This window comes from Balaenoptera borealis, assembly GCF_965194805.1.
Source record: "Balaenoptera borealis genome assembly, chromosome: 1".
Classification (NCBI taxonomy): Eukaryota; Metazoa; Chordata; class Mammalia; order Artiodactyla; family Balaenopteridae; genus Balaenoptera; species Balaenoptera borealis.
Window position 1 is genome coordinate 137758728 of NC_138860.1, and position 15345 is coordinate 137774072.

Sequence of the window (15345 nt, forward strand, 5' to 3'; positions counted from 1 at the left end):
TTTTTTATGTAGAATCCGGCCAACATAGTAAGTTGCGATAACAAAAAAAGGAAGGCTAGAGTCTTCCAATTGGGACTGGAAGAACATAAAATCAATTCCTGTGCATACTGCAATGACTTAAGACTCCTCAATAAACCACACGCCCACCGACACACACACATAAACCTTCAGTCATTAGAACAGTCTCGCTCTGATATTTAAGGCTCAGTCCTTTTGCTTTAAAATTTCAACCTTAAACTGAATTCAGAGCTCTTCTATTCCCCTGCCACCAGTGAAAGCTGGATTTGAGTTGACTCTTAAAAGCTGTGAAAGTGAAGTGAGGCATCCTGACACCCCACCTCCTTCCTCTTAAAGGCTAACTCCTCCAAAGGAGGGGAGGGTAAAAGGGGCAAATCTCTCCTGGTTTTACTGGGAGAGACTAGCATCCTCTCCCATTATTTTCCTGGTTACTGTTTCTCTGATTAATAATGACACACTGGCTTCCATACAGCAGGCATCTTGATAATGTCCCTTGCACTGGACCTCTCTTCCCAAACACTGTACTCCCCCCAAAGACAACCATCTCTCCAGGGTACATTGTAATTAACCTTTGTTCTCAGCTTTGGAACTCAGCTGCAAGTCCAGAAAACAAGAATAATCTCACCTGATATTCTATTCTATGACTATGGTTTTTTTTGGTTTTTTTTTTAACATCTTTATTGGAGTATAATTGCTTTACAATGGTGTGTTAGTTTCTGCTTTATAACAAAGTGAATCAGTTATACATATACATATGTTCCCATATCCCTTCCCTCTTGCAACTCCCTCCCTCCCACCCTCCCTATCCCACCCCTCTAGGTGGTCACAAAGCACCAAGTTGATCTCCCTGTGCTATGCGGTTGCTTCCCACTAGCTATCTATTTTACGTTTGGTAGTGTATATATGTCCATGCCACTCTCTCACTTTGTCACAGACCTACTAGAGAATGGACTTGAGGATATGGGGAGGGGGAAGGGTAAGCTATGACTATGTTTATGAATGTTTTTGTTTTGTTACAAAATTCTTTTTCAAATTATAAGCATTTTAGAAAAATGCTTTTTACAGAACTTATTTCATAGAGAAAGGCTGCTTACAAAAGTAGTATCACACACATGGTATTATATTTTACTTTATTTAATTTGTACTTGATTGTATGCATTTTCTCAATTCTTTAAATACTCCTCAAAAAATGCTTTTTATGGCTTTAATCATAAGTAGTACAATATTTTCTTATTATAGACAAGTTGCTTCCCATTTTTGCCCATTATAAATAATGCTGTGATTCACATTCTTGTTTATATATCTTTGATTACTACCTTAGGTTTTATCCTAAAAATGCAAATGAGTATCAACCTTTTATGGTTATTGATACAAACTGATGACTTATTTGCCTTTTGAAAAAACTACACCAATTTTTATTTCTACCTACAGTTTAAAAGATCCTTTCATAACAATTTCTTCAATACTAGCTATCTTTCCTTCTGAAACCTTTTGTAAATTATCAGTTTGGTAGCAGAAAAAAATGGTACCCTCTTGTTTTAAATTGCATTGCTTTGATTACTATGGAGAATTAATATTTTCAAGTGTTTATTAGCTGTCAGAGTTTTGGATAATTAATAACACTCTCCCCCCCACTCACACACACACCACCCCCTCTCAGTCTCTGTCTCTCCGTCTCTCTCTTACATTCACACGCTCTCACACTCACTCACACACACACACACACACAAACACACACAAACAGTACATTAATAATCACTAAAAATTGAAGCAGGAATCACACTAACCTAAAAATAACTTTCTTAATGTTTAGTCTGGTCAAAAAAGAAAACATAACTTTAGATAACAATTGGGCATCCTAAGATTCTTCTAACATTGAAACATAAGCAGCAGAGGTGCATCCAAAGAAAAGAGAAAACAGAGAAAAAGCTGAGCCATTCATGTGCGATTTTTTTCTCCTAAATCCTTAAAACCAGATAAGTAAATTCTCCTTACGTAAGACAGAGTGAGAAATGGGGAAATGGGTTAAGGCCGATGGGTTCCTGTGGAAACATGAGGCAAGGAAATAGGATCCATTCCTTACATAAGCCATATGTACAAATTATTTTATTGACTGCCTTTATGTTCTTGGCCCATTATTCTTAGAGGAGATTAGGATTTTTATTATTGACATATAACTGCATTTTATTTAATAAGGATTCATCTTGGGACTTCCCTGGTGGTGCAGTGGCCAATGCAGAGAACACGGGTTTGAGCCCTGGTCCGGGAAGATCCCACATGTCGCGGAGCAACTAAGCCCGTGTGCCACAACTACTGAGCCTGCGCTCTAGAGCCCGTGAGCCACAACTACTGAGCCCGTGAGCCACAACTCCTGAAGCCTGCGCGCCTAGCACCCGTGCTCCACAACAAGAGAAGCCACCGCAATGAGAAGCCCGTGCACCGCAACGAAGAGTAGCCCCCGCTCGCCGCAGCTAGAGAAAGCCCATGTGCAACCAAGACCCAACGCAGCCAAGAATAAATAAATAAATGAATTTAAAAAAAAAAATAAGGATGCATCTTTGTCATATATACATCAACTGTTTCTCTCACTTTATTTCTTGGCTTATAATTTTATTGAGCAGAAACTCTTAATTATGCATTTGGTATCTCAATGAAACTTATTTTTAAGTTTCTGTAAATTTAAATAAGTTTAAATTTACAGAAAATTTGCAAAGATTGCACAGAGTTCCTATATACAGTCTACCCATTTTCCCACTAATGTCCTTTTACTGTTCCAGGATCCAATCCAGGGTACCATATTGCATTTAATCTCAGTTTGATTTTTAATTTTGGTTGTACTTCTTCTTTATTTAATTTACAGAGCCAAGAATGTTAAATTTCTTCTCTCAAATTGACCAATCATTTGACAAGTAATTACTGTGTTCTCCAGTGACTACAAACACCAACTTAATCTTATAAATAACTTCCAAATTTGTATTTCTTAAATTAAATTCCTACAAAAGCAGAGATGCAATATTTAACTTTGGCTCTCAAAGCACAAAATGCGTTTGCTCAAAACTGTGTGTTGAACGTAGAATGAATGAATATTTTTTCTGCAAAATGTGATAATTTTAGTATAGCCATATACTTTTTGATAACCTAGAACAACCAAGCTATTCCATAACTAGGTATTTACCCATGACAAATGAAAACATATATGCACACAAAGACTTACTTTTTAAAAAGTGTGTACCTGGCGTATTTGTAATAGCCCATTGCTGGGAACAACCTAAATCCCAATCAGTAGGTTAATGGATAAACAAATTTTGGTATATCCATACAGCAATTAAAAGGAAAGGCATTGACTGGAGGGAAAAAAAGAGACAAAAAGAGTACATATTGTAATCTATTTATATAAAATTCTAAAACTACACACTAAGCTACAGTGAAAGAAAGGAGATCAGTGGCGGCCAAGGGCTGAGGCGGAAGGAAAACTGACTGCAGAAGGAGGAAATTTTGATGCTAATAGAAATATCTCGATGGTTGTGGTTGCTGTGGTGGTTTCATAAGTGAACGCATTTAATACCAAAAAATCACCAAATCGTAGACTTCGAGTGAGTGTAATTTATTGTACATAAGAAATACCTCAGTAAAGTTGCTTTCAAAACATTGCAGAAGGTGCACAAAATCATCTGTTCGTTATAGCAATATACGTTACAACTCATTCTTTATCCATTTATTTCATCGTTATAAATTTGTTTTCATGTTTTCTCTCCATTACACACACTTATATGATAGTATGCTTTTTAAAAAATGAACTCTTTTTAATTTTTAAATGACTTTCTTTTTATTGAAGTATAGTTGATTTACAATGTTGTGTTAGTTTCAGGTGTACAGCATACTGCTTCTTCTTCAGACTCTTTTCCATTATAGATTATTACAAGATACTGAATATGGTTCCCTGTGATATACAGTAGGTCCTTGTTGCTTATCCATTTTATATATAGTAGTGTGTATCTGTTAATCCTAAACTCTTTATTTAGGTAAATTAGGAGTTTGGGATACTGTGCTTTACATGAATTTAGTTATAAGGATAAAGGAGCAAAAAGATTTAAAGACTACTAATCCAGAAAACTGGAGGAAAAGAATGATGATATGTCTCTTGAACTGTTTCTATCAACCAGCAGCTGTCTCAAGCAAGGCCTTGCAAGCAATGTGCTTTAGTCAATTCACGACTGAATTTTCTGTCAAGTGTCCGGAGTGCCCCAGTCCTTCTGTTCACCGGGCTCTCTACTCTGGGTATTACCCAGAGCTCAAAACTTGGCCTTCTGCACTGTTCTGTCTTTATTCGAAACCTTTGCTTAGAGCCTGAATACACTCACGGCTTCCAACATCACTGTGACGCTGAAGACTAACAAATCTGCACTCCAGATCTCTCACTGGTTTTCCTTTGCCTCAACCCCTGCGGCCTGTTGGACACACTAATTTCCAAAGTTCTATTCCAACTCAAATATTCTAATCATATATCTTCCCAAACCAGTTCCTTTCCATACTCTTGCATTACTGCCAAAGAAAAAAAATAACCTGAAGTTATCTTTGATTCATTCACCTCTTTTACTTTAAAAATACTAATTTCTGACAATTTTCGGCTTCCGGTCTTAATTTACTGTCTGTGGCAGTGATTCCTTGAAACCATGGTGGACCCTCTCCTCCAAAATACCACACTGGTATACAACATTTTCATATAGTTTTTCATGTTCATGGACCACTCCCCACTCCCAACCCCTAACCAAAAATGTATGGATCTCTATATTGTTCACTTCTAAAATCTGGATTCTGTGATGTGGCTCTTTCTTGAGAGTTCCAGAACCACTTTCCAGACAGCTGTTATTTTATGCTGCACAAATATCTCAAACTCAGGAGGTTCAAAACTCAATGTGCCATCTCCCCACCCAAAATTGCACCTTTTTCTTGCTCCTTTTTTTTAAGTGACTCGCAACACCGTCCTCCCAATTATTTAAAATAGTAACTTGAATAGTATTGTTAACTCCTTTCTCCCCACACCCCTCACATCTGAATGGTAATGATGGTAGTCTGACAAAATTGGTCAAGGGTGTAAATACAGCTTCATTCGCCAAGGTGGTAAATGGCCCATCATATACACTTGAGTCTTTTGTGTATGAATAAAACAAGTGACTCATTCCTTTCCAGTTTGGTAGCCAACACTCCAAATCCTCAAGACCTCACCCTGGGATTCCGTCAGGAGCCTCCTCACTCTCCCTGTTCTCAATCTTTTCCAGTTCTAACATCTCCCACCATGTATTAAAGTGGATTTAGCTTCTCCCTCCCTAGCCCCCTACAGAAACTGGTGTCCTTATCCTCATTCTAAAGTCTTTCTATCCCTAGGGCAACTTATCCAGGGCTGCCTGGACCTTTTAGAAAGCATCTGATAATTAAATAGAAAATAAAGAGGCTAGAGAATCACTGTTTACACTCTCCCACCCCACATCCGGTGCTATTATTTGCATTTTCCTGGGGAACTTCACAATAATAAGCCTCCTAGTATGACACATATAGTTTCATACAGGAGGCTAAGATATTCATGCCCCCATGATAGCTACGCAGGTCCTGGAACTAAGAACAGCTTTATCTATGTATCTCAGCATTCCCAACAAACATTAATACTTCCAAAGCAGGGACTTCCCTGGTGGCACAGTGGTTAAGAATCCGCCTGCCAATGCAGGGGACACGGGTTCAAGCCCAGTCCGGGAAGATCCCACATGCCTCGGAGCAACTAAGCCCACGAACCACAACTACTGAGCCCACGTGCCACAACTACTGAAGCCAACGCACCTACAGACCATGCTCCCCAACAAGAGAAGCCACCGCAATGAGAAGCCTGTGCACCACAAAGAAGAGTAGCCCCCACTCACCACAACTAGAGAAAGCCCACATGCAGCAACGAAGACCCAATGCAGCCATAAATAAATAAATAAATTTCTTTTAATGTTTAAAAAAATTAATTAATTTAAAAAAATATTTCCAAAGTGTGCCAAAAGATGAAAAAAATTGAGAGGCATTGCAAGCACAAAAAAACCCTCAAGAGTCTAAAAACAATGAATTTGCATCATGGCATTTTACTGTCTGGGGAATTCAATGTCACCAACCTATAGTTAAAACCTAAATGGTTATGGCCAATTACACTCGGAAGGGATTTGTTAAAGTTGGTTTACGGCCGGGGGAGCAGCAGAAGGTGAGAAATGCTAGCTCTGATCAGTCCGTGCAGCTCAGGCATGGCGGGGCTTGGAGTGTCCTCACCAAAGGAAGGAGTCCAGTGGAGAAACTAAATCCAGTCAGGAACTAACTGGAGGACCCGGGAATCTAGAAAAGGAATCCTCAGAGCAGAAGCTGAAAGCCAGGAGCAGAACCCAAAAATGAGTCAGAGGAAATGTAAAAGGTCAGACCTTGGGGAAGGAAGCAAGAGATGCCAAATCAGCAGAAGGCTGTGGGCTGAGATCAGGGATGAGTCAAGTCAGCTGTGCTTGAGGTCAAAAGAGGGCTCTCCTCTGAGCCACCAAGAGGGTTAATCATTCTTTACTGAAATGAAATGAACTAAACTTAATTCTTTGTCAAAACCTAAATAATTCAGTACGTTATTATAGTCTGTGTAATGACGCTATGTTTTTTGGTTTTACTTTATGTTTCCCCCCTACTTTCCTCATTTCTCTTCTGAATGCTTTTCTATTTTATGTAATTTTTATTTAATGCTAATGCAAAAGCAACTTTCAAGTTGTTCCACATAAACAAAAGAAAATATTTTTTTAACTTGATTGAAATTAAGTATATGTAATGATCTCATATTATAAAGGGAAAATCCAAAACATTTTTTATCATTAATATTATGATTATTTGTATTACTAGCAGCTACCATTTACTAAATTTTTTGTAACCTCATGTCATGTACTGTGCTAGGTGACATTTATTCCTCACGATATCTACAGGAGGAATTATTAGTCCCAAAACAGACAAGGAAACCAAAGCTAAAAGAGGTCAAAGACTTTTCCCTGGATCCTAGAACTCATAGATGGCAGGAATGAGATTTAAATTTGTGACGTGTCTGATTCCAAACCCTGTGTTCTTCGTTACTGCACTAAGCTAAATTTTGTTTAAAAGATTCTTGTTTAAATATGACCCACATAAAACGGGCCATTTGTTTAATGAACAGCTGTCAAAGCACTGCGATATTAAGTACTTTTCCAGGCACCCCTGGGGCAAAAGAAAAAGAAAAATCCGATACAGCCCAAGTCTTCTAGGACTCTGAAGTTAAGTTTGAAGACAGAATCCATGAAATAAGGAGAAAATTAGACCAATGTGACATGTAAGCCTTGAGTTTGCGTCCTAGAGATGCCCCTGCCCAGCAATGTGACCCTGAGCAAGTTATTCCTTCTGTGTGAAACTGACATCATAAGGGTGTGAGCTTCACAGGAGCCTCTGAGGATAAGATGGGAAAATACGGACCAGTGGTTCTCACTTTGGTTTCTCCCCACCAAAGGATATTTGGCAATGTCTGGGGGCATTTTTGGTTGTCCTAACTGGAAAGAAAGGTAGGAGTGCTATTGCAAGAGGCCAGGGATGCTGCTAAACACCTTGCAATGCACAGGACAGGCCACTCCTCCCCAACAACAAGGAATCAGCTGGCCCTAAATGTCAATAGTGCGGAGGTTAAGAAACCCTAATGTAGAAAAAGCACGTAGCAGAGTGCTAATGATATGTAGTACCTTCAGACTAGCTTTTTTTTTTTTTAACATCTTTATTGGAGTATAATTGCTTTACAATGGTGTGTTAGTTTCTGCTTTAAAACAAAGTGAATCAGTTATACATATACATATGTTCCCATATATCTTCCCTCTTGCATCTCCCTCCCTCCCACCCTCCCTATCCCACCCCTCTAGGTGGTCACAAAGCACCGAGCTGATCTCCCTGTGCTATGCGGCTGCTTCCCACTAGCTATCTATTTTACATTTGGTAATGTATATATGTCCATGACACTCTCTCACCCTGTCACATCTCAACCCTCTCCCTCCCCATCTCCTCAAGTCCATTCTTTAGTAGGTCTGTGTCTTTATTCCCATCTTGCCACTAGGTTCTTCATGGCCTTTTTTTTTTTTCTCCTTAGATTCCATATATATGTGTTAGCATACTGTATTTGTTTTTCTCTTTCTGACTTACTTCACTCTGTATGACAGACTCTAACTCCATCCACCTCATTACAAATACCTCCATTTCATTTCTTTTTATGGCTGAGTAATAGTCCATTGTATATATGTGCCACATCTTCTTTATCCATTCATCCGATGATGGACACTTTGGTTGCTTCCATGTCCTGGCTATTGTAAATAGAGCTGCAATGAACATTTTGGTACATGACTCTTTTTGAATTATGGTTTTCTCAGGGTATATGCCCAGTAGTGGGATTGCTGGGTTGTATGGTAGTTCTATTTTTAGTTTTTTAAGGAACCTCCATACTGTTCTCCAGAGTGGCTGTACCAATTTACATTCCCACCAACAGTACAAGAGTGTTCCCTTTTCTCCACACCCTCTCCAGCATTTATTGTTTCTAGATTTTTTGATGATGGCCATTCTGACTGGTGTGAGATGATACCTCATTGTAGTTTTGATTTGCATTTCTCTAATGATTAAGGATGTTGAGCATTCTTTCATGTGTCTGTTGGCCATCTGTATATCTTCTTTGGAGAAATGTCTATTTAGGTCTTCTGCCCATTTTTGGATTGGGTTGTTTGTTTTTTTGTTATTGAGCTGCATGAGCTGCTTGTAAATCTTGGAGATTAATCCTTTGTCAGTTGCTTCATTTGCAAATATTTTCTCCCATTCTGAGGGTTGTCTTTTCGTCTTGTTTATGGTTTCCTTTGCTGTGCAAAAGCTTTTAAGTTTCATTAGGTCCCATTTGTTTATTTGTGTTTTTATTTCCATTTCTCTAGGAGCTGGGGTCAAAAAGGATCTTGCTGCGATTTATGTCATAGAGTGTTCTGCCTATGTTTTCCTCTAAGAGTTTGATAGTGTCTGGCTTAACATTTAGGTCTTTAATCCATTTTGAGTTTATTTTTGTGTATGGTGTCAGGGAGTGTTCTAGTTTCATACTTTTACATGTACCTGTCCAATTTTCCCAGCACCACTTATTGAAGAGACTGTCTTTTCTCCACTGTATATGCTTGCCTCCTTTATCAAAGATAAGGTGACCATATGTGCGTGGGTTTATCTCTGGGCTTTCTATCCTGTTCCATTGATCTATATTTCTGTTTTTGTGCCAGTACCAAACTGTCTTGATTACTGTAGCTTTGTAATATAGTTCAGACTAGCTTTTATTGCATTTACATAAAAAGATGGCAGGCACTGTATGTACTTGAGCAGCAAAATAATATTCATAATTTTAAAATAATGGTGAAAAAGGAATAATAATTTTAAAACATAACCTTTAAAGCCAAAGACTTCACACAGCAATGTAGTAGGTAAGAGTATAGGCTTTGGAATCAGATGGACCTACCTTTGAATACCAGGTCTGTGTGATGCTGAACAAATTACTCAGACTTTGAACCTCTTGGTTTCTTCATCTTTCTAATGAAAATAAATGTATCTACTTCTCTTTGTTTTGGTGATGATTAAATGAGATAATTTATGTACCTGGAACATAATAAAACTCTCAACAAGTATTTTTAATATATTGAGTCTTAAGCAGGGCCTAGAAAAAGTACTTTGGATTAGTGAAAGGAAAAATAAATCATTTATTTCTATATAAACTTAAGCAAGGTACTTAATCTAGTAGAGACTTATGGTTTATATCTTCAAAATGTGTATAAAATACCTCTATTGCAAAGTTACACTAAGAATTAAATGAATCAGCATTTTAAAGCACTAAGTAAGGTGCCTGGCATATGGTGGGGGGGGGCAGTATTCGATAAATGTTAGTTATCTTCTCCCCAAAGGGTTAAAAAAAAGTTTTTATAAAGGTACCAAGGTTGAAATAAATAATAAAAATTGCCTTTGCTAGAGCAGAAAGTCTGGCCTGAGAAGGACTGGGAATACTCCATAATTTACAAACAGTCCACCTTGGAGAAGCCCTCTGCATTTGAAAGGGAAGTTATACATACACCGCATCTCCTTCACACCACTCTTCAGCTTTCAACAAGCATCCTTCTTTTGACCTAGGAATGCCACTGTGACTTACCTAGGCCCAAAGACAGCACAGCCCTTGGCTGCAGTTACTGGAAGAACAGGAATTGAATTCTTCAACTACAAATGTAACTGCATTTTATGATAACCAAAAAGATCCACAGCAATAACTATTCATAAATGAGCTAAGCACAAGGCATGATTTATTAGAAGACATCTGCCATTCTACCTCTAAAAAATAATCATTAATGAGGCTTTATGATCATCTCTGAAAATCACTGTTTGTCAGGCAGTAATACCAGAGATGAAATTACCTATTCAGTTACTGACTGCCAAGGCAGACTATATCTAAGAGTATAATGAATGGTATTTCAGAAAACACAGTTTAAATTTCAATGAAAATAAGAAAATGATCACCAACCATCCAATTCTAAGCTATTAACGTTAAGGCCTTTTTAAATATCCTGTACCATTGTGCTTAAGATAATTTCCCAATCAAATGAAGGCAATGTTTAGATCTCATTTACCCTAGTATTTCAAGTATGAAAGATGTGTCCATATACAAATGAAATAAAAAATATAACACATATAACTTTGCCAGTCTAAATGGCTTAATGAGTGCATTTTCCATTTGAAATTACACATTAGCTGCCATCTGGCAAAGTTGATGATCTTATGGTAAGTCTATATGATTCTCTGATGCAGTTTCTGAATTCATTTTGCCTTTTTATACACCCAATATCTACCCACCTACCACATGACATGTTCAAAAACAATTTTACTTTCTGTTACAACCTACACATATTCTAAAGGCCTCACCTGTCTGTCAAAAAATGAACTACTTCCTACTTTCCTTTCTGGGAAATAGAGAATAACAACAACCCTGCACTGGATGCATTCACCTGATTCTATGTCATTCTGAACATAAATCAGCCACATGGAAAAGGTTCTAGGTCCAGTGGTTAAGATTCCCCGCTTCCACTGTAGAGGGGACAGGTTCAATCCCTGGTCGGGGAACTAAGATCCCATATGCCATGCGTCATGGCCAAAAAATAAAATTAAAAAAAAGAAAACAAAAGAAAAGGTTCTAGCCTTTATCAACTGTAAGATACATGTAGAAACCAGGAATACAACCTTTTGTATTGCCTGCATCCATTTCCAATGTGGTCTAATGCTATTAACTTTCCAAAATCATGACATTTGTCAGGTCTTACCATACTAGGACTCCAAAAATCTTAGAAGTCCCCCTCTGCCCTTAAGATAAATAACATACTCCATAGACTCACATTCAAGGCACACTCAAGTTTACAACGTGACCTCATTTCACCTTTCAAACACATCCTCCCTTCCTTTCCTATATGGACAATCGTCTAGAGTTAAACTTCCCTCACTCGGCCTTATATTGTCTGCTTTCAAACGCTTGTGCTCTTCACCTACTTGGTAGACCCTCCCTTTACTCTCTATTGACTCAAAGCCCCACTTACACCTCCCCTACTTATTGCCCCAAGGCCACTCGGTCTGTGGGATTAGTGAGGATCATACAGTCTGGAGGTTGCAGCTATGTCCTCAAAGATACCACAGGCAAAGTAACAAAACCTATGGTATCAGGAAGGCATCCAGCACTTAGGGAGGTCAATGAAAAGGATCCCTGTGAAGGTTGCAGGGTTTAAACCACAGAGTTCCCCAGACCTTCCAAGCCTCCGAAGCAGTAACTACCCATTCCCTGCCAGATACCTTCTACTGACAACAACCCAAAAGCCACTCCAGCTGCCCTGCTCCAACCACCTGCTTAAGCAGCCTCCTACTCTTTCACAGGACACCATGGCACATAAGAAAGTTCTTCAGGCTCCCTAGTAATCAAAGAAAACAAACTGAAAACAGCAAGGAGATCATTTTTTTCTCCTCACGTTAACAGAAGACTGACAAAACTCAGAATTATTGGGATCTGGGGAAATGATCATGTTGATGGATAGTTGTGAAAATGTAAACTGGTGTAACCTATTCTGAAAGGCAATTTGGTGGCAAAAAGCCTTTAAAATGTGTATAGCCTTTAACTCAGCAAATTACAAATATTTGTATTAGGATGTTTATCAAAGCATTGTTTAATTGCAAAAATTACAATGGAAGCAATTTAGTGATCAACATTAAAGAAAGGATTAAATAAAGCACCATGCATTTATTCAATAAAATACTACGCAGCCATTCATAAAGATGTAGGAAATCTATATTTTTCATTCAATTTTGGGTGAATAGATCCAGTTATACTACAGCATATACACTAGGATTGTGAATCTATACAGAGGAACAGCTGGAAAAATGTTTTCCACTGCTTTTAGGCATGGTTCCCTGATGCACCTGTAAAAGGATGCCTGAACCATAAATGTGGTACTTCTTGTGTGTTGATCACCTCCAAGTTCAGGTGAGTCTTCTGGCACATGTGCTGCTTTTAGAGGTCAAGGACCCCCAAGGATCTTTACCATTTCATCTTGAGAAAATTCAAGTTCTTTTTCCTTACAATTAAGGCACACAGTAGGAGAGTGTCTGTCTATCTATACTAAAATGTCATTTATAACAATACGTAAGATGTGAAAACTGAATTTTAAAAGATAAGACATTTCTAGAGGATTCGCCCATCTGGTTCAACATCTAAATATCATGCACATTTTCCACATTATTATAGCCCTCAAATCAGATACATCTCACAATTGGTAGTATCTTACAATTGTTCTCAGAGAGGCAGCAGTAATGAGCTAGTTGTCACGACCTGCACATTTATGAAAACCTGCAGAATGAGTGTTAGTTTGGTTGCAAGAAAACCCAAGAGACAATAATGGAACACTGTTTTAACATCTAGAAACCATATGCTTGTGAGGAAGCAAAAGGAAGAGTGGAGAATCAAGCATTTTTAACAACATTCTTGTAGAAGGAATCACAAAGCAAGCTCACTCTACATGATTGCTAAGCATCTTTTCAGGACCAGCACTATTCCTGGCACACAAAGTGATAGTGCATGAATGGGCACAGAAATGAATGACTTGGAATTCAAAAGGGATTCAGAAGAGATGAATTCTGAATATGAGTAAGTCTTTAGAATAACTTATCCAATTTATTTTAGTGCATGTTCTTTTTTATGCACCCACAGGAGAAATATACGATACATTTTATATTTAATTAAGTTTAAACATATTCTTTGAATCAAAATAAAATTAACATTCTAAGCGATAACAATACATTTTTATAGTTTAATTGAAAGTATGTTTTTCTCAGTGATACATAAAATAATGGTGTATCTTACAACAGAAAGCATATTAGATTAATTGAAATATAGGAACAGAAGTTCTAGTAAGAGGGAACCAAGAAAACCAAATGAAAGAATTTACATTATTTCATGGAACCTAAAATTCTTTGATGCTGGCCCTTTTCTTATCATACAAGAAAGTGTCAACAGAATGTTTTTTTACACAGCCATGTCATGACTGCCACCTGGCTGATGGCTATTATAAGACACCATCAATTTAATATGTATCCTGATTTGAGATGTTAAATTGCAGGGGGAAGTTGACTTTACAATTGATCAAATCAGTAATGCAAGAAAAATCTCGGAACTGAAAGGCATATGTCCAAAAGGAAAAGATCCATTCCTTCCCCCACACAATCAATTAAAAATGACATACACCCAGGCACATCATCTTGAAATTTCAAAATTCCAAAGATAATAAGATGATGCTACAAGCTTCAAATTGGGAAAAAAATGTTCACATTTAAAGGATCAAGATTCAGAATAGCATCAGACTTCTCTATAGCTAAAAATGGCAGCAAGAAGACAATGAAATACTCCATCAAAATGCTGAGGGAAAATGACGTCCAACAAGAATCCTACAACCAGAAAAACTATCCACCAGGTGTAAAACAGAATAAAAATATTCTCAGATATAAAACATCTCAAAAACTTCACCTTCAACATATCCTTTCTTAGGAAGATACTGGCGGATGTGCTTCATTCATCGAAACAAGAGACTAAATTAAGGAAAAGCAAAAGATATGGAAATCAGGAAACAAGGGATCCAACATAAGAAAGAGGTAAAGAAATCTGCAGAATGATTGCACTGCAGATACTATTAGCTCTCCACCAAAACCCATTCCCTCTTCTCTGGACACACAGTTAGACATTATCTCAGCCACCCTTGAAATTAGACTTGGCCACAAGACTGAGTTCTAGACAATGATATCCAAGTGAGAGGGGTGTGAGCCACTCCCAGGACTATGTCCATGCCTGACTGAATGGAGTTGGCCATGACAACTGTGGAATCCATGTACTGAAAATAGTAGTACCTCTAACCACAGTCCCTGAGTGACCACAGGAAACAGAGCAGCACCCCACCCTATTCACCTAGAAGAGCTCAGTAGTTTTACATGAGTGAGAAATGTACTTCTGTTGTGTTTGAACCATTATCCATTTGTGAACTACTTGTTCCCTCAGCCTAAGATTACCCTAACTAATTTAGATGTAAAAGGAAGATTCCAAAATGACAACGATGAGCAAATGTATGAACAGCTTGAGGATGCACGTGGCCAAGAAAAAGACGAATGTATAGGTGGTCTGATTAAACTAAACATATTAAGAAGAGATTTACAATTTAGATGGAGATTTTTGATGGTAAAATAGTGAGAGAGACTTCGAAAACTGAGCAAAATAAAATAATTAAAACAGTCAAAAAATATGGGGAAAATATTGGGTTGGCCGAAAGGTTCGTTTGGGTTTTTCTGTAAGATGTTACAGAAAAACCTGAATGAACCTTTCGGCCAACCCAATAAAAACATTTATAAGAAAGGAAATGTAATCATATCATAATATGCCAAAGGAGTCAGCTGTGAGTGATAGTTACAGTCAGAGCAATTTAAAAATTAAATTGAGGAAGCAAAGTAGGCGAATGTATGTGTGTCATCTTCCATAGCAGGAAATAACTATATAAAGAAGAAAACTAAAAAAATCAAGAAACAGCATCATAAGCATCTTGTTTTCACAAAATGGAGGCAAACATGAAAAAACAGTAAACTATTTGAAGGTAATCCCTCTAGGAAGTAAGAATCAGAGGTGCGAAAGGGTACAACAGGGCATTGGGAACCACTGCTTTCGATGACATATCAAACTGTAAACTT

General features: G+C 37.8%; 2 protein-coding genes across 3 annotated transcripts in view; both read right to left on the reverse strand.

Annotated features, from left to right (window-relative positions):
• The window catches only part of PDE4B (phosphodiesterase 4B), a 592331-nt gene that overhangs the window by 560987 nt on the left and 15999 nt on the right, over positions 1-15345 (reverse strand). The window lies entirely within an intron of this gene.
• LEPROT (leptin receptor overlapping transcript) overlaps positions 1-15345 on the reverse strand; it is a 315620-nt gene that overhangs the window by 2671 nt on the left and 297604 nt on the right. The window lies entirely within an intron of this gene.